Below are 19,907 nucleotides of genomic sequence, written 5' to 3' on the forward strand. Positions count from 1 at the left end.
CTTTTCGGTGCGGTCACCTATCGCTATGGTTCCAGCTCATTTAACCTAGTTACATTTCATCTCTTTTATTTTCTCTTAATTTTTCTCATATTCTCTTATCATTTATTCCATCTTTTTATGTCTCCTCACTATCATTTAAGTGTAGTTCCAGACATCTTGACTATCCGGATAAATATTAGTCATCGAAACAGTAGAACGTACGGACTACCTGTAACACCCCCTATTTTCGGTAGTGTGTTCTACTGTTCTGATGATAGTGTCTGTCCGGACAGCTAGGATGCTTGGAATTATATTTAAATATTAGTGTGGAGATATAAGGTAGTGAAACACAAGAAAAGAAAATACAAGAAAAACAAAGGAAAATAATATGAATGAAATGAAACTAAGTTAAACGAGCCAGCACCGCAGCGATGGATGACCGCACGGGGAAGTTATGGCGTAGGCAATAGCCGACCTTAGGACTGTAGGGAACCCCTCGGAATTTAGTTTCGAGACATAATTAAAGACTTATTGAAGTATAAATGTCATTAGAAATATCAAAGAAAAATTAATTAATTAGTACAAAGAAAACCAAGAAATCGAGAAAACGACAAAACTCGTTATTACCGAAAAATCGGGAATACAACCCGAATAGGGGCATTTTGGTAAATTGATACCCTGAGTTGTCTTTTGACCTAAATATCCATTAAAAATAAATGATATTAAACTTTGAAATTTTCATAAAAAAATTAAATTGTGGTACCTAATATAATTAGTGAAAGTGTGGTGGCCAAATTACAAATTTCAGAAACCTTGTATAATTAAACATTTAATTATTGTTTAGTGCTCCACTAAGGCATATTTGGGACACCTAGTTAAGCTAAATGGGACAGCAAAAACTCATCTTCAACATTGAATTACCACATTGCTGAATTATATTCTCTTTCAAAGGAAAACTCCATGGATATCCTAACCAAGCTTTCTCTCTCCATGATCCAAGCTTCCCTTTGTTAAAGTTCCTTCACTAAAGTTGTTCTACACACCTTGGGTAGCATACTTGGAGCAAGAGAGATATGTTTTCGTGAGGTTTTGAAGAAGTCCAAAAGAGGTAAGTAGGTATTTTCAATTCTTGTTTCATTAAAAGTGTAACCAAGGTTGTAGGTAGTTGATTTATGGAAGAATTTTCTATGTTTGATGAATTATTGGAGTTGAGTCATTTTGGCAGCCATGAAACCTCACCATGAACAGCTTGTCCTTATATGTAAATGGTTGTTTAAATGTTGATTTAAATGTTTAATTGTATTGAAGTTGAATTCCATATGTAAAGTTTGATTTGTAAGCTTGAAATGTAACACCCCTATGTTCGGTAATGCGTTCTACTATTCTGGTGACCAGTGTTGTCCGGACAGCTAGGATGCCTAGAAATACACATAAATATTGGTGAGGAGACATAAAATAATGAAATACAAGAAAAGAAGATACAAGAAAAACAAAAGAAAAATAATAGCAATGAAATGTAACCAAGTTAAACGAGCCGAGAACCATAGCGATGGATGACCGCACCGGGAAGTTGTAGTGTGGACCGTTGACTAGCCCTGGACAGCGAGGAACCCTGGAAAATATTTTTAAGACATAATTAAAGACTTATTGAAGTATAAATATCATTACAAATATCAAAGAAAAATTTATTAATTAGTACAAAGAAAAACGGGAAATCGAGAAAATGACAAAACTCGGTGTTACCGAAAAATCGAGAATGCAACCCGAACAGGGGTATTGTGGTCATTTGACACCCTGAGTTGTCTTTTGACCTAAATGTCCATTAAAAATAAATGATATTACACTTGGAAAATTTCATGAAAAATTAAATTGTGACGCATTATAAGAATAGTGAAAGAAATGGGGGATAAAAACTAAATTATGAAAGTTTAACATTAAAAATTATTTTTAATCCTATTAGTGGTCCACTAACACCACTAAAGTGGACCATTAAACATAAAATGGACAGCCACTTCACTCATCTTCTTCAACCTCACTCACCTTGCAGAATTGAAAAAGCTCTCAAAACCTCCATGGACGGCCAACCATGCAAGCTTCACTCTTCCATCTTCAAGCCATGATCCTTGTATTTTCCTTCACTAAAGTTATTCTACATAACTTGGGCAGCAGATAGGCAGCAAGAAAATTAAGTTTTGGTGAGGTTTTGAAGAATTTCAAAAGTGGTAAGTATGTATTTTTAATTCTTGTTTCATTAAACTTTGAATGGGTGTTGTGGGTAGTTGATTTATGGAAGGATTTTTGAAGTTTGATGAGTTAATGGAGAGGTACATTTTGGCAGCCATGGAACTTCAATAAGAAAAGTTTATTCTTGCATGTAAATAGTGGTTTGAATGATGATTTAAATGTTTGATTGTATTGTACTTGAATTCCATGTGTAAGGTATGATTTGGAAGCTTAAAAAGTGAAAATGGCAATTGATGGATATGTGTAAATTTGTGGAAGCCTCATGAAGAAGATTGAAGCGTTTGAGTTCATGAAATATTGTTGAATTATGTTGTCATTGATGGCAGCATGTGTATATGAATAATTGTTTGAATTTAGGCATGGAAATGAGGTATGTTCAGGTGGTTGAATTGTTGTAAATGGGACTTTGGAAAATTCTGTATTATAGTGTGTTTTTTGAGAGTGGTTACAAGCTGCCAAAATGACCAAAAATGTGAAGTAAGGTGTGTTAGTTCATAGGATGTGTAATTGGTAAAGGATGAACAAATTATAATGGGGCAGTGCATGTTTGGCTTAAAACCTTAAGTGTGTGGCTCCAATTGGTATGAGACCAATTGGAGGTGAAACTAGGCACAAAATGTGCCAACTTTCATGAAGGAAGCTTACCAAAATTCTGCCTAGAAGGTGACTTGAAAAATGACCAAATCCAGATTAGTGCTTTGAAAGCCTGAAAATTGACCATTTGGGCAGCAGTTAGTATTTTGGCCGTAACTCACTCAAAATAGGTCCAATTGACCTGAAATTTTTACCATGAATAGTTGAGACACATATCTACAATTTTTGTGAAGACACCAAAGCCTAGAAATTGCCAGAAGCAATCCAAATATCTTGCACAATTTCAGGTCCAAAAACTAGCCGAACCAAAAGTGACCTAAAAATGACCTAAGCCTATCATTTTGGTATATTCTGTCCAGCATTGGTAGATTGACCATAACTTGGTCTACACAACTCATAATGACCTAAAATTTTGTCCCACATGCAATAAGACATAGACCTTCAAGTTTGTAGTTTGGACCGAAACCCGAAAACCGAGGGAACTAGGTTATCCGGCTAGGTCAAATTAGTATACCGAAATCCAGCAAAATTGCAATAAAATGCAATATAATTGAAAATGAATTTGGCAACATGTACCAATACTAAAAGGCTATAAAATGTGACATATTGGTAACATTAAACTTAATTCAACTAGAGTGCATCAAGGGTCAACATTTTAGGTTGACTAAGGGAAATAATAGTATTCAATAAATTAGTTATTAAGCCTTATTGTTAGAGACGGTTTAAATGAGTACTGAAACACTTCAAATTGTGTGTTTTAGTTAGCAAAGACTCAGGGAAGGGGAAGGAAACACTGAGTCAAGGCCAAGAGGCTACACTTCAGAGGTTTGTGCACAACAGTTATTTCTTTTGAATTTTTTAATTGAAATAAATTATGACTATTTGCATATTATTGTTTTAAATTGTGAAAAATTGTTTGAATGATATTTGATGGATACTTATTGATTGAAAAACATTGTAAATGGTTTGAAACCACAGCTATCATGTCTATTGATTGAATTCCTCGCTAGCTTGTCTAGTGGGATGAATTGACTTTGAATTCCCTCTCTGGCTGAAGTGTTGAGGTGTGTGCCTGTTGAGGACGAATAGAATGAGTACTCATATTATTGCTAGCTAGCTATGTTATTCCTCATTAGCCATCGACTCTTGGGATGAATTGGACTTTCGAATATGATTAAGCTGTGTGTGTGATTTATTGATATTTATTGTGATATTGTGAAATTGAGTTTAAATTCTCTATGACATTCACTGTCTTTGAATTTAACTATGGTTTTAAGTATCCACTATTTATATGACTTATGATTTGTGATTTAAAGTTGCATTTTGTTAATGTTGTGCACTACTGAGACATTGGCTCAGTGATAGCTTTTCATTGCTGTCGCAGGTAGACAGACTGACAGGGCAGCAGACTAGGCTGCTAGTGCTTCATTGAGAGTTCATCGGTATATTGAGTATACCATATTTTGTATTTTGTATTGTAATGTATGTTCTCTGGATGTATATAGTGTTCTTGGTTTTGAGCAGTTGTAAATTCAAATTGTACATTAAAATTGTACCTTAAAGTTGTAAACAAATTTGTAAATTATTTTGGCTTGTAAATATGGTGATATATTTCTTTTATCTCAGCTTTTGAAAACACTGAAAAATTATTATGGATTTGAATTGGCAAATGTTCAGAAACTTATTGTGTTGATTGGGTATTGGAGTTTGAGATTGAGGAAAAATATTGGAAGTGCTTTTTTACAGGTTTTTGAAGAACTGTTTTATTCAAAATACAGATGGCACTTTGCCAAAATTCTTACAGAAATTATTAATTCTTCAAATGTGTTAGCTGTTCAACTTCAGTTAAAAATTTTTTTTAACACCTGTAAATAGTGCTCACCACTGTAAAAAGAAGTAAGAAAATGTTTAAAATCCCTTGTAGTATATTTAATGGGTTATCAATAGACGAAGTTGGTAATTCATTAGGTATACTACGGGATCATGTTATGCCTTATGGAAGGGTAGGGTGTGACATGTTTTAGTGGTATCAGAGCTAGTTTTTAAATTTTTTTTTTCACCTGTAATTTGAATATTCTTTCTTTATAGTACAACTGCTCAATGTCATTGTTTGATACATACAGTATATTACATTACAAATATGCACTAACGGGAGGAAATCTCCTTGTGTTATTTGTTCAGGAGGTCTAAGATTCTCGAATTGACTATGGAAGAGGGTGATTGTTCAGTCGATCAATCTATAGACGCTGAGGTACAAGGGGATGCCCTAGTCCTACACAATGTTAGTGGATCAGCAGCACTAGCCCTCTCAGTATCGTAGTTTCCTACTCAGTTCGCTGAGCAGATGGCTGCAATGTTCCAATAGATGGCTGATAACATGCCTACTCAAGTCCCACTATAGACACCAGTGGTACAACCACAGTCTTCTACTAGGCAGTTTGACAAATTGATGAAGTATGGGGCTACTGAGTTCAAGGGGACAATAGATCCTCTAGAGGCAGAACAGTGGTTAGAGAGAATGGATAGGGTGTTCAAGAAGCTACATTATACAGAGGAGCTCAGATTTGAATATTTAGTGTCTCTACTACAGGGGGATGCATATGACTGGTGGAAAACCATTCCCCATAGTCTGGTAGAACCTTCAGTGGTAACATGGAATGATTTTCTACGGGAGTTCAGACAAAAATATGTCCCTGATGCTTATGTGGACCAGAAGCTGTAAGAGTTCCTAAGTTTGAAACATGGGAGTAGATCAGTGGCTGAATATGATAGGGAATTTTCCCGCCTGAGCCATTATGCAGTAAGTCTACTTTCTACTAGTAGGGAGAGATGTAAGAGATTTGAAATCGGCTTGAACCCCAGTATCAGATTATAAGTGGTCGGATTCAAACATAATAACTTCTCTGAGCTTATTTCTCAAGCACTGGAATTAGAGAGAATTGAGTTAGAAGCGGCCCCAGAGAGAAAGAAATCAGAGAAGATAGAAAAAAAGGGAAAGTCAGTAGAACAGAGTTCCAGTGGTCCTACTAGGAAGAGGAAAAACTTTGGGGGACACAACAGAGGTGGTAAAAAGTCTGGTAGGGGAAGATATTCGGGACAGAAACCTCCTCTATCTGGTCAGCAGAGTACCAGAAGTTCCTACCCTTTCCGCCAATGTGAAACTTGTGGAAGAAATCATGGTGGGGTGTGCTACAAGGCCATAGGAGCCTGTTATAACTGTGGAGGCACAGGGCACTTTGCCAAAGACTGCACCAGTAGTCGCAGAGTTGGACCACCTCCTACTATTGCTGAAGGGTCAGTTCAGAGTCCTGTCACTAGAGGTTCATAACCACCTAGCAGAGGTAGAGACAGGAGTAGAGGTAGTCCAATAGGCAGCCAAGGCACTATGAATCAATCAGAGCAAGGCAGTGGTCCAGTCAGAGTCTATGCAATGAGACAGATAGAAGAGGCCGAGACATCTGATGTTGTGGCTGGTACCTTCTCAACTTTTAATCAAGATGTGTTTGTGTTATTTGATCTGGGTTCTACCCATTCTTATGTGAGTGCTAGCATCATTGATTGCATTGCTGTTCCATGTACAAAAATGGACTTTGAGGTGCTAGTAACAAGTCCGTTAGGACAAGAAGTTAGGGTTAATAGAATATATAGAGATTGTTCTTTGGTGATCCAAGGACACACTTTTCTATCTGATCTCATTGAAATGCCCTTCAGAGATTATAATATCATCTTGGGCATGGATTGGTTAGCCAGGCATCACGCCATGATTAACTGTAGACTGAAGAAAGTCACTTTTGGTCTCCCTCAGTACAGTGATGTGGTAATACATGGGGAGAGGCAACTATTGCCATCAAACATCATTTCAGCTGCACTAGCCAGAAAAATGATCAGAAAGGGGTGTGAAGCCTACTTGGCACATGTGGTAGACACCCAAGTGGGGAGTCCAGCATTGAGGGACATCCCTACAGTATTTGACTTTCCAGATGTGTTTCTTGATGAATTGCCAGGATTACCTCCAGAAAGAGAGGTGTAGTTTGAAATTAATGTTATGCCTGGTGTGGATCCAATCTCCATAACACCATACAGAATGGCACCAGCAGAGTTGAAGGAGTTGAAGGTACAGTTGCAAGAACTACTTGAAAAGGTCTTCATTCGCCCTAGTGTGTCACCTTGGGGAGCTCCAGTATTGTTTGTTAAGAAGAAAGATGGTACTCTCCGCTTATGTATCGATTAGCGTCAGTTGAATAAGGTGACAATAAAGAACAGATATCCATTGCCTCGCATTGATGATCTGTTTGATCAGTTGAAGGGTGCAGCTGTATTCTTCAAAATTGATTTGTGATCTAGTTATTATCAGTTAAAAGTGCAAGAGTAGAGTATTCCAAAAACTGCTTTCAGAACTCGATATGGCCACTATGAGTTTCTAGTAATGCCATTCAGGTTAACTAATGCTCCAGCTGCTTTTATGGATCTGATGAACACTATCTTCAGACCATATCTCGACCAATTTGTGGTGGTGTTTATTGATGATATTTTGATATATTCGAGGAATGCAGAGGAGCATGATAGATATCTGCAGATTATACTATAGACCTTAAGGGAGAAACAGCTATACGCCAAATTATCGAAATGTGAATTTTGGCTAAAAGAAATCTCCTTCTTAGAACATGTTATGTCAGCTGAAGGGATCAAGGTAGATTCCAGCAAGATAGAAGCTATCCTTAATTGGAAGCCACCTAGGAATATCACAGAAATTCACAGTTTTCTGGGTTTAGCTGGATATTACCATAGATTTGTAAAAGGGTTTTCTATGTTAGCTTCTCCACTGACCAAGCTACTTCGAAAAGATGTAAAATTTCAGTGGACATATAAATGTTAGCAGAGTTTTGATGAGTTGAAGAGGTGTTTGACTGAAGCTCCAGTCCTTACTTTACCTACCCTGGGTAAAGAATACACAGTTTATAGTGATGCTTCTTACAATGGGTTAGGCTATGTACTGATGCAAGATCGGAATGTCATTGCTTATGCATCACGCCAGCTAAAACCGTATGAGAGGAACTACCCAACACATGATTTGGAGCTTGTAGCTATTATTTTTGCTCTGAAGATCTGGAGACACTATTTGTATGGAGAGAAATGCTACATTTACACAGATCACAAGAGCTTGAAGTACTTAGGTACCCAGAAGGAATTGAACTTGAGGCAGAGGAGATGGTTAGAACTGATTAAAGACTATGATTGCTTAATAAACTATCAGCCAGGGAAAGCAAATGTGGTAGCTGACGCCTTAAGTCCCAAGACTATGGCAAGTCTCAGAGTTTCTCCTTTCTCCATGGTACATGAATTGAAAACACAGCATGCTAGTTTGATTGATGATGAGGGACAGACAGTAGTTGCATGGCATGTACAGCCAGTGTTGATTGATCAGATCAGAATGGCTGCTCAGAGTGATAATAAATATCAAAAGCAACTGAAAGAAGTCCAGCAGGGCAAGAAACCTGAATTCTCTATGAGAGATGATGGTTTACTACTACATTAGGGTAGAATATGCGTTCCTAATACTGCTGACTTGAGACAGATCATTATGAAGGAAGCACATGAGTCTCATTTTGCTATGCATCCTGGTGGAACTAAAATGTACAGAGGGCTGAAAGAGCATTACTGATGGATGGGTATGAAGAGGGATATAGCTGAATTTGTTTCCAAATGCCTAACTTGTCAGCAAGTAAAGGCAGAACATCAAGTACCAGCAGGTTTGTTACATCCATTGCCAGTACCAGAGTGGAAATGGGAACGGATAACTATGGATTTTGTTACGGGACTTTCGAGGACACATAATAGTCATGATGCAGTATGGGTTATAGTTGATAGACTGACCAAGTCTGCTCGCTTTTTGCCAGTTCGAATGGACTATAGCTTGGAAAGATTGGCCAGATTGTACATAAATGAGATTGTAAAACTGCATGGAGTGCCAGTATCGATTGTATCTAACAGAGATCCTAGGTTCACATCTAGATTCTGGGGTAGTCTTTAAAGAGCCCTAGGAACTAGATTGAACTTTAGCACAGCATTCCACCCACAGACAGATGGCCAGTCCAAGAGGGTAATTCAGATATTGGAGGATATGCTGCGGGCTTGTGTGATTGAGTTTGAAGGTAGTTGGGATACACACTTGCCTTTGATTGAGTTTGCTTATAACAACAGCTACCAATCAAGCATTGGGATGCCTCCATATGAAGCTTTGTATGGCAGAAAGTGCAGAACTCCCCTATGTTGGGATGAAGTAGGTGAAAGAAAGATGATTGGGCCAGAAATTGTTTAGCAGACAGAAGAAAAGATCAGATTAATCAGAGATCGACTCAAGGCTACATCAGACTGTCAGAAGTCCTATGTTGATCTAAAGAGAAGAGATATTGAATATGCAGTGGGTACTAAGGTATTCCTTAAAGTTTCTCATTGGAAGAGGATTATGAGATTTGGCAGAAAGGGGAAACAGAGTCCTCGTTTCATCAGATCATATGAGATTCTAGAAAAAGTGGGTCCTTTGGCATATCGGTTAGCATTACCTACAGAACTAGAAAGGATACACAGTGTCTTCCATGTGTCCATGTTAAGGAGGCACAGATCTGAACCATCTCATGTACTATTAGTTGAAGAGATTGAGGTAAATCCAGACCTCTCATATGAGGAAGAACCCATAGAAATTCTGGCATATGTGGTGAAGCAGCTGAGGAATAAACAGATACACCTGGTTAAAGTGTTGTGGAACTATCATTTAGGCTAGGAAGCTACTTGGGAACGCGAAGAGGATATGAGGAGACAGCACCCACAGCTATTCAGAAACTGATGCCAAGTAAAATTTCGAGACGAAATTAATTTTAAGGGGGGAAAAATTGTAACACCCCTATGTTCGGTAATGCGTTCTACTGTTCTGGTGACCAGTGTTGTCCGGACAGCTAGGATGCCTAGAACTACACTTAAATATTGGTGAGGAGACATAAAATAATGAAATATAAGAAAAGAAAATACAAGAAAAACAAAGGAAAAATAATAGCAATGAAATGTAACAAAGTTAAACGAGCCGAGAAACATAGTGATGGGTGACCGCATCAGGAAGTTGCAGCGTAGACCGTTGACTAGCCCTAGATCGCGAGGAGCCCTGGAAAATATTTTTAAGACATAATTAAAGACTTATTGAAGTATAAATATCATTAGAAATATCAAAGAAAATTTTATTAATTAGTAGAAAGAAAAACGAGAAATCAAGAAAACGATAAAACTCGGTGTTATCGAAAAATCGGGAATGCAACCCGAACAGGGGCATTGTGGTCATTTGACACCCCGAGCTATCTTTTGACCTAAATTTCCATTAAAAATAAATGATATTACACTTGGAAAATGTCATGAAATATTAAATTGTGACACATTATAAGAATAGTGAAAGAAATGGGGGATAAAAACTAAATTATGAAAGTTTAACATTAAAAATTATTTTTAATCCTATTAGTGCTCCACTAACACCACTAAAGTGGACCATTAAACATAAAATGGATAGCCACTTCACTCATCTTCTTCAACCTCACTCACCTTGTGGAATTGAAAAAGCTCTCAAAACCTCCATGGACGGCCAACCATGCAAGCTTCACTCTTCTATCTTCAAGCCATGATCCTTTCATTTTTCCTTCACTAAAGTTGTTCTACACAACTTGGGCAGTAGATAGGCAGCAAGAAAATTAAGTTTTGGTGAGGTTTTGAAGAATTTCAAAAGTGGTAAGTATGTATTTTTAATTCTTGTTTCATTAAACATTGAATGGGTGTTGTGGGTAGTTGATTTGTGGAAGGATTTTTGAAGTTTGATGAGTTAATGGAGAGGTACATTTTGGCAGCCATGGAACTTCAATAAGAACAGTTTATTCTTGCATGTAAATAGTGGTTTGAATGATGATTTAAATGTTTGATTGTATTGTACTTGAATTCTATGTGTAAGGTATGATTTGGAAGCTTAAAAAGTGAAAATGGCAATTGATGGATATGTGTAAATTTGTGGCAGCCTCATGAAGAAGATTGAAGTGTTTGAGTTCATGAAATATTGTTGAATTATGTTGTCATTGATGGCAGCATGTGCAAATGAATAATTGTTTGCATTTGGACATGGAAATGAGGTATGTTCATGTGGTTGAATTGTTGTCAATGGGACTTTAATTGTTGTAAATGGGAATTTGAAAAATTCTATATTAAGTGTGTTTGTTGAGAGTGGTTACAAGTTGCCAAAATGACCAAAAATGTGAAGTAAAGTGTGTTAGTGTTATGGTACAAACCAGAGTTGGCATGTAAACATAAGATGTGTAATTGGTAAATGATTAACAAATTATAATAGGGCAGTGTATGTTTTGGCTTAGAACCTTAAGTTTATAGCTCCAATTGATATGAAACTAATTGGAGGTGAAACTAGGCACAAAATGTGCCAACTTTCATGAAGGAAGCTTATCAAAATTCTGCCTAGAAGGTGACTTGAAAAATGACCAAATCCGGATTAGTGCTTTGAAAGCCTGAAAATTGACCATTTGGGCAGCAGTTAGTGTTTTAGCCATAACTCAATCAAAATAGGTCCAATTAACCTAAAATTTTTACCATGAATAGTTGAGACACATATCTACAATTCTTGTGAAGACACCAAAGCCCATAAATGGCCCGAACCAAGCCAAATAACTTGCATAAGTTCAGGTCCAAAAACTGGCCGAACCAAAAGTGACCTAAAAATGATCTAAGCCTATCATTTTGGTACATTCTGTCCAGCATTGGTAGATTGACCATAACTTGGTCTACACAACTCAGAATGACCTGAAATTTTGCTCCATGTGCAATAAGACATAGACCTACAAGTTTGTAGTTTGGACCGAAACCCGAAAACCGAGGGAACTAGGTCATCCGGCTAGGTCAAATTAGTATACCGAAATCCAGCAAATTGCAATAAAATGCAATATAATTAAAAATGAATTTGGTAACATGTACCATTACTAAAAGGCTATAAAATGTGATATATTGGTAACATTAAACCTAATTCACCTAGAGTGCATCGAGGGTCAACATTTTAGGTTGACTAAGGGAAATAATAGTATTCAATAAATTAATTATTAAGCCTTATTGTTAGAGACGGTTTAAATGAGTACTGAAACACTTCAAATTATGTGTTTCAGTTAGCAAAGACTCAGGGAAGGGGAAGAAAACACTGAGTCAGGGCCAAGAGGCTACACTTCAGAGGTTTGTGCAGAACAGTTATTTCTTTTGAATTTTTCGATTGAAATAAATTATAACTATTTGTATATTATTGTTTTAAATTGCGAAAAATTGTTTGAATGATATTTGATAGATACTTATTAATTGAAAAGCATTGTAATTGGTTTGAAACCACAACTATCATGTGTATTGATTGAATTCCTTGCTAGCTGGTCTAGTGGGACGAATTAACTTTGAATTCCCTCTCTGGTTGAAGTGTTGAGGTGTGTGCCTGTTGAGGACGAATAGAATGAGTACTCATATTATTGCTAGCTAGCTATGTTATTCCTCATTAGTCATCGGCTCTTGGGATGAATTGGACTTTGGAACATGATTAAGCTGTGTGTGTAATTTATTGAAATTTATTGTGATATTGTGAAATGGAGTTTAAATTCTCTATGACATTCACTATCTTTGAATTTAACTATGGTTTTAAGTATCCACTATTTATATGACTTATGATTTGTGATTTAAAGTTGCATTTTGTTAATGTTGTGCACCACTGAGACATTGGCTCAACGATAGCTTTTCATTGCTGTCGCAGATAGACAAACTGACAGGGCAGCAGACTAGGTTGTTAGTGCTTCATTGAGAGTTCATCGGGTATATTGAGTATACCATGTTTTGCATTTTGTATTGTGATGTATGTTCACTATATGTATATAGTGTTCATGGTTTTGAGTAGTTGTAAATTAAAATTGTACCTTAAAGTTGTAAACTAAATTTGTAAATTATTTTAGCTTGTAAATATTGTGATATATTTCTTTTATCTCATCTTTTAAAAACACTGAAAAATTATTATGGATTTGAATTGGCAAATGTTCATAAACTTATTGTGTTGATTGGGTATTGGAGTTTGAGATTGAGGAAAAATATTGGAAGTACTTTTTTACAGGTTTTTGAAGAACTGTTTTATTCAAAATATGGATGGCACTCTACCAAAATTCTTACAGAAATTATTAATTCTTCAAATGTGTTAGCTGTTTCACTTCAGTTAAAAAATTTTTTTAACACCTGTAAATAGTGCTCACCACTGTAAAAAGAAGTAAGAAAAGGTTTAAAATCCCATGTAGTGTATTTAATGGGTTATCAGTAGATGAAGTTGCTAATTCATTAGGTATACTGCGAGATCATGTTATGCCTTACGGAAGGGTAGGGTGTGACATGAAAAGTGAAAATGGAAGTTGGTGGGTATGTGTAAACTTGTGGTAGCCTCATGAAGAAGATTGAAGTGTTTAAGTTCATGAAATATTGTTGAATTATGTTGCTTATGGTGGCAGCATGTGTATGTGAATAATTGTTTGGATTTGGACATGTAAATGAGGTATGTTCATGTGGTTAAATTATTGTAATTGGACTTTGAAAATTCTGAGTTATAATGTGTATGTTGAGAGTGGTTACAAGCTGCCCAAAATGACCAAAATGTAATGTAAAGTGTGTTAATGTTATGGTACCAAATCAGAATTGTCATGAAAGGTAAACTTGGTGATTATTGAATGTGTAATTGGTAAGTGTTGAATAATGTGTAACAGGGCAGTGTGCAATTTAGCTTAGAACCTTAAGTGTGTGACTCCAAATTGGTATGAGACCAATTGGAGGTGAAACTAGGCAAAAAATGTGCCAATTTATATGGAGGAAGCTTACCTAAATTCTGCCTAGAAGGTGACTTGAAAAATGACCAAATCCGGATTAGTGACTTGAATGCCTGAAAATTGACCATTCGGGCAGCAGTTAGTGTTTTGACCATAACTTACTCAAAACAGGTCTAATTGACCTGAAATTTTTACCATGAATAGTTTAGACATAGATATACAATTCTTGTGAAGAAACCAAAGCCCAGAAATGGCCAGAACCAAGCCAAATAGCTTGTACAAGTTCGGGTACCAAAACTAGCCGAACCAAAAGTGACCTAAAAATGACCTAAGCCCATATTTTAGTGCATTCTGTCCAGCATTAGTAAATTGACCATATCTTGGTCTACATAACTCAGAATGACCTAAAATTTTATCCCGCGTGCAATAAGACATAGACCTACAAGTTTGTAGTTTGGACTGGAACCTGAAAACCAAGGGAACTAGGTCGTCCGGCTAGGTTAAAATAGTACACCAAAATCTGGTAAATTGCAATAAAATGCAATGCACTTGAAAATGAATTTGGTAACATATACCAACACTAAAGGGCTATAAAAGGTGACATATTGGTAACATTAGAATTGACTCACTTAGAGTACATCAAGGGTCAACATTATAGGTTGACTAATGAAATGAATTGAAGAGAATAGTACCAAGAAAATTTAGATATTGGATTTTATGGTTGGAAACAAATTCATGGAGTATTGAAACACTTTAAATTGTGTATTTCAGTTGAAAAGGATATTGAAAAGCATAAAGAACATTGAGTTAAGGCCTAGGAGCAACTCAAATCAGGTATGTGCACAACTAGTTTTTAACTGATTTTGTTCTGAATATTTCATATGATTAAATGACATATTTTTCTTATGTATTATGTTTAACAAGTATTGGATTTAATTCAATGATTATTGAAATTGCTATAGTATGTATGAATTTAGCTTTGTGAAATGGTATTTCCACAAGTATTAAGCATTGTTGTGAATTGAATAAATTATGTTTTGGAAAATTGTGATAGAATATGTTTTTAATTGTGATGGGCAATTTGCATGGAAAAATGCAAATTTATGATTTGAATTGTGATGAGCATAAAAATTATTGGATATTGGAATTGACTTTGAAACGAATTGTATTGTGATTTATGCTCACTAAAAGGATTGTGGTATTGTTTTATATCTCACTATAGATGCTTGACTAGGTTATTACCCGTCTCTCTCATTTGTTGAGAAAACAATGGAGTTAGTTGTGTTTTGATTACCATGGTACGTGCACAGGCTTAGATTCTCCTCTTATTAGAGGTTAGATCTAAGTTTTTTTTCTTATGTTATGGCCCTTTCGGAAGATTCATTATTGTGGTGTGTACTGTGCACGATGATTCGACCTCCCCGACCATAGGCAGTTAGAATCACCCCTAAGATGGCCTTTTCGGATTAATCTTGCATAGTTAGTGAGATAAAGAATGGTTTTCGAGATAAAGAATGGTTTTTGAATAGTAAAGAATTGTGATTTCAATTATGATTTATATATAATTGATTTTGTTGGAATTACCTTAAATGGTTAGTTATGATTTGATAAATTGAATTTTGTGATCAAAGTCATTTTACACAAATGATTTATATTATTGGCAATGAATATTTTGAGTTTTGAAATTTGATGAGTATATAGATTTCTAAATTATTTGCTGTAATTTTTGTTAAAGTATATTGTACTATATTTTAAATTATAGTTGTGCACCACTGAGTTTACCACTCAGCGATAGCTTTATACGTTGTCGCAGGTGAAAAGAGCATAGAGCAATTGAGTAAGCTTCTTTGAAGAGACATTCAGATCAGCTCCAGGTTTACCCATGTACACAGGTTTTGATGTATGCATGTAATAATATGTATGTAAATTATTTGAGCAATTGTATAAAAACTCTTGTAAAATATTTTGGTATGTAATTAAACATAAATTATTGTAAGTGTAAATTTGAGATTTCATTTACCTGAATAGTTTTGTAATATTAATTTTTGAGTCTTGTAATCAATGATGTTTCTTTTATGATAAGGTTGGTTAGAAAATGAAATGATTTGATTATTGAGATGAAATGAAGTTTATTGGAGTTGTATTTAAGAAAACATATTGGGAGTGTTTTCCTTTTCAGGTTTGAAGAACTGTTTTCTCAAAACACAGTCGGCACCTTGTCGAAATTTTAAAAAAATTTTATAACACCAGATTTTAATCGATGATTTAAATTTCACAAAAATTATTTTAAAATCCCTTGTGATATATCTAATGGGTTATCGGTAGGTGAAGTACGGTAATTCATTAGGTGTACTACGGGATCATGTTACATCTTGCAGAGGAGTAGGGTGTGACACTACCTACGGTGAGGGTGTTATAATTATTCATGCAAATTTTGACTATTTAATAAATAATAGGTATGAAAGTTCTAAAGACACTATAATACCACATTTTGGGTTTTAAATTTATTGGAATTAGTTGCCAATTGCAATTCAAGGCTTACTAGAAGAAATTCTAAAATTTTAGATTTCACTACCTATGATTACTGTTCCATTGGACCATTCTACAGCGAGAATTTGGCTAAACTTTCTTCATCAAAGTTATTCCTTAATGTCTCTACTTTAATTATCATTTTAAATTACTCCACTTGGAGTTTTTTAGCTCAAGTTATGGCATTTTTACCATAATTGGCCGGATTGGTCCATGTCGAGAATTTCTGAGCAATTTTTAGTTATGACAGTTTTGGTGAACTAATTTTAGTTAGCAATTTGATTAGGTTGTAGTTACAATTTGGGTTTTTATTCTCCATGAAGGTTGTTCTAATATGTCTAAGCTTTCCATGGATTCAAGAATCAGGTCATTTGGACCTCTCTACATGAAGTTATGGCTATTTGAACAATCACTGTTCATATGGTCATTTTTCCAAGTCCAGATTTTGGTTACCCAGATTCAAGCCAAATATAGGTCTCTTTAGGTTAGTTTTTTTAGTAGGGTCTCTTCATGAAAAATGTGGCATTATGTCCCTAGTTTCACCTCCAATTAGCCTTATACTGATTGAAGTTACACAATTCAACTTATGGCTGCCCAAACCCATTGGACTCAAAGTCCAGAATTTCCAGCAAAAGGGCAGCACCTCCCATTAATGATTCAATGCCACAACCAATTTCATTTTATGGAAAACCCATATCAAATGGTCACTAATTGACCACTAGAATACCAATCCATCAACAATTTGGCAAAACCCTAATTTTGCCTTAAACCCTAATTCCCAAAGTTTCAATTTAACACCACACCTAGAAATTAATGTTTTAATCCTTATATTCTCATCAAAGGCAACCAATAAACAACTTTAATTTAATTCAAAACTCATCACACACTTCCCTACTCATGGCTGCAAAAAATCATGGGTGCCCTAAACATGTTTATTTTGTTTCAAATTCAATAAATTCTAACTCAATTAAAAGTCCTAACCATGAATATAGAGAGAAAGGAGTAAGAGTTGACACTAACCTTGAATGGAGTTACTTCTAGGCTTGCTAAACTTCCATTTTTCTACTTCTTTTTACTACCTAATGCTTGCTCAAGGTGCAAGGTCAAATTTTTGTGAAGGGGAGAAGGGATTTTATGGTGAAATTGGGTAGGAATTGAAGCTTGCTTGGAATATCAATGGTGGAGGCCTTCAATGGAGTTTCGACCACTTGGAGAAACGGAAGAAGAAGCTGATTTTTTGTGTAATTATTTCCCTCTTTTGGCTTTTATACTTAGGTTTGTCTAATGGTGATTGGCTAGAAAATTTTTAATTACATCATCTGTTATCATGCTTATGTAATAATTACCTTTTTAAATTTCATTTGTTTTATTTTCTTTCTTTTCTCATTTCTATTTCTATTTAAATATTTATCAATATTTATTTATATTTTATGACATAAATCTCACTTACTTAAATGGACAAGTTGGTCAAAAATTATCTCTAAAAGTGAAATGACCAAAATGCCCTTCATTATGCTTACTGAGCTAAAATTGTCTATACCGATTTATATAATTTTTCTTGTATTTTCTTAGCAATATATTGTCATCTAAACCTCAATAATCCTTCTCTTAAGTCTCAAAAATTATTTCACAGGGTTCTCCACGGGTCTAGGGTTGCTAACTATCTTCACAGTAGTTTCCCGTTAAGGTTACCTATCGCCCTAGCTTCGGCTCATTTAACCTCTTGCATTCCATTTTCTAATATTTTTTATTAATTTTTCTTGTCATTATTTAGGTTATTTATGACTCCTTACTCTAATTTAAATATAGTTCCAGACATTCTGGCTGTCCAGACAGACATTAGTCATCAAAACAGTAGAATGTATGGACTATCTAAAGTGAGGGTGTTACAAGGTACTTCATCTTGCCTTAAATTAGCATAAGGTTTCTTCACTAAAGAAAGCTTATAGAAGTGGTCTGAGTTCCTTGATTGTAAGTTCAAGTACCCTATCAAATAAAGGAAAGACAACATTAGATTAAGAATAGCAAATGTTCAATAATAATCTTAAACTTAATGAGGTAACATTACAGCCATTTGATTAATGTAGTATATCACTGGAACCATCATTCAAAAAGCTTAATTATATAACAAGAACCAAAAAAAAAAAAAAAAAGTTTAGTGGAGAAAAGAAAAAAAAAAAATTGATATATCAATTATTCTGGTCTATCTCATTAGATTTTAGCTTATGAAAGAAGGATATTACATGCTAGAACCCAGCAAATAGCTAGGTAAAGCAGACATGAAGAAAATCAACATTGTGAATTGTGATATATTTTCTTCTAACGTCTTTAAGAAACATAATACATGGATGTTTATGATGGGTTTTTCCATCATAATTAACAATTGTGTGTAAATGATGGATTTTCCACAGTAGAGAATTAATATTTCACATGGTTTTTGAAGCACTCATTTTTCTAAATGATATTATATTCAACAAAAACAACTTGCCATGTACATCTCACAAAATTTTACTAGAAAAATGATCAAAATATTTTCATCAAATAAAATCAAATTTTGAATGTAGGTCTCCAGATTAAGCCAATAATTCTTTATCGCCTATTTCATATAACATTAGCAAATGCATCTAAGAAGCTACGATGTTCATGGCTTAACAATGTTTACATAAAATAATTAAACGTTCAATCATTAAATTAATATATTTGATTCTAATAGTTTAAACATTCAAAAGATAAATAATGAAACATCCTATAAGTAACTCATTTGCCAAGGAAGGTGAAGACAAAACAATTCAAATACTTAGGCAAACCTCCCTCTTTGATATTGCATAACTTAACAGTTCCATCCTTACCCTAGCTATGCTCATCACAAACAAACAAGAAGTTCATTAGCTGATCAAACACTTAGATCTTTGAAAAACCTCAAAATATGAAATATATATATAAAAAAAAAACACCTAATAGCTTTGTTAATGCCAATCACAGAACTGTTGGCAATAGTTATTATTCTATGAGCTGCACTATGCACCCTTCAATCAAAGCATACATAACAAATTGTTCTTGCCAAATGGAATACTAAGAGGAGAAAAACTTTGAAAGGAAATTTATAAGCATGATTACAAGAAGATGACATTGTTTGATGCTGAAGTGCATCCCAAATTCACAACTCACCTTCAGTCGAACTGCAACATTAATGCTCGAAAACTTTTTTTTCAAATTCATAAATACTTATCCAAAGATTACAAAGAATTAAAAAAATAAAAATCAAATAAAAAATTAAGCAATTATTACCTAATGAATATAATAGGTTTAAACAAATGGCAACAAACATCTATTATAAAAGCATGATTGCCCCTTAGTACAGTGACAAGATCTTTCAATGGCCTCTTGCTCATATTCTTGCTTATATGCTGCAATGTAAGCTTTAAAAAGAAAATTACAAAAATAGAAAAATACTGTAACAACCCAAGCTATGTGCCATTATCAGTGCTAAGGAGTCGAAACCCGTAGCAAGCCTAAAACCTATAAACATACCTTTAACACCTGTACTATCAATACTCAAATATATAACAAACCATTACACCTTAGCCTTTTCATCCATACATAAATGTCTTTAACATAAAAGTGGTTCATAATTTGAACCTTAACATACATAAGCTTTAAAGTGTAATGGTTCAACATATATACTCCTAAAAGGGT

General features: G+C 34.9%; 1 pseudogene; it reads right to left on the reverse strand.

Annotated features, from left to right (window-relative positions):
- LOC131170247 (protein DECREASED SIZE EXCLUSION LIMIT 1-like) overlaps positions 1-19,603 on the reverse strand; it is an 87,899-nt pseudogene extending 68,296 nt beyond the window's left edge.
- Positions 19,604-19,907: the final 304 nt, after the last annotated feature.

The sequence above is a fragment of the Hevea brasiliensis genome, chromosome 11, assembly GCF_030052815.1.
Source record: "Hevea brasiliensis isolate MT/VB/25A 57/8 chromosome 11, ASM3005281v1, whole genome shotgun sequence".
NCBI lineage: Eukaryota > Viridiplantae > Streptophyta > Magnoliopsida > Malpighiales > Euphorbiaceae > Hevea > Hevea brasiliensis.